We start from the raw sequence: 1,031 nt of genomic DNA, 5'->3' as shown, positions 1-1,031 counted from the left end.
TGTTGTATGCATTTGTCATTTTTATTTAATTTCTTTTATTTTCTTAAATGTGCGTGTATATATATAGTATTTATAGAGTTTTAGCTTTTAGTTTTAATTACTTTTTCTTATTTGTAAGTCGCTTTGGATAAAAGTGTCTGCTAAATGACTAAAAGTAAAGTAAAGTAAAGTAAAGATGTCATATACACAGACGGATAGATGAATGTGCTGTTGTTGGCACATGTGTTGTATTTCAGGAGGTTGAAATGACATTGCTTTGTATTGTAGTGGTGGTGCTTTGGGGAGGAGAGACGGTTCCTCATAGTCGAGCTCAGGAGGAGTCCTGGCAGAAAACTTAGGCTTTTCTTGAGGAGCATCTCTATGACAACAGCAGAGAAGTTACACACCGCTGCTAACCATTTATATATAATGTATCTACAACTGTGAGACTAACTCATCTTCAATGTGCCTTTATACAGTAATACTGAAGAGATTAATAGTGTTAATTATAATTTAAAAAGTATTGATTATTACATTATTGCAATTAATTATATTTAAATATTAATTAAAAAATATTAATATTTTAATAATTATTAGTAATTAAAGTATAATATATTGTTGGATAATAATGTTTTATTATGAATAATAATACATTTTTATATTAATAATTAAAAAATACAAATTTTATACTTTTACTTTTTCATTTTAGATATTGATCTATATTTCAAATAATTATAGTTAATTTATTATTTGATTTAAATAATTAGTACAAATTAAAATATCTAGTGCTGTCAAACGATTAATCGTGATTAATCACATCCAAAATACATTTTTTTGTTTACATAATATAAGTGTGTGTACTCCGTATATTTATTATGTATATTTAAATAAATAAACACACATGCATGTACATTTTTAAGAAAACTATATGTTATGTTTATATATTAAATATATTTAATTTTATATATAAAATAAATTATCTGAATATAAATTTATACATGTAAATATTTTCAAAATATATACTGTATGTGTGTGTATTTAAATATACATAA

At 23.4% G+C, this 1,031-nt stretch overlaps 1 pseudogene; it reads left to right on the top strand.

Annotated features, from left to right (window-relative positions):
• Positions 1-395, top strand: part of LOC107712497 (acyl-coenzyme A thioesterase 4-like) — a 13,779-nt pseudogene extending 13,384 nt beyond the window's left edge.
• Positions 396-1,031: the final 636 nt, after the last annotated feature.

This window comes from Sinocyclocheilus rhinocerous, unplaced genomic scaffold, assembly GCF_001515625.1.
Source record: "Sinocyclocheilus rhinocerous isolate Xijiao unplaced genomic scaffold, SAMN03320098_v1.1 scaffold1259, whole genome shotgun sequence".
Taxonomy (NCBI): domain Eukaryota; kingdom Metazoa; phylum Chordata; class Actinopteri; order Cypriniformes; family Cyprinidae; genus Sinocyclocheilus; species Sinocyclocheilus rhinocerous.
Note: the sequence above shows the minus strand (reverse complement) of the source record. Positions and strands in the feature narration are given on the sequence as shown.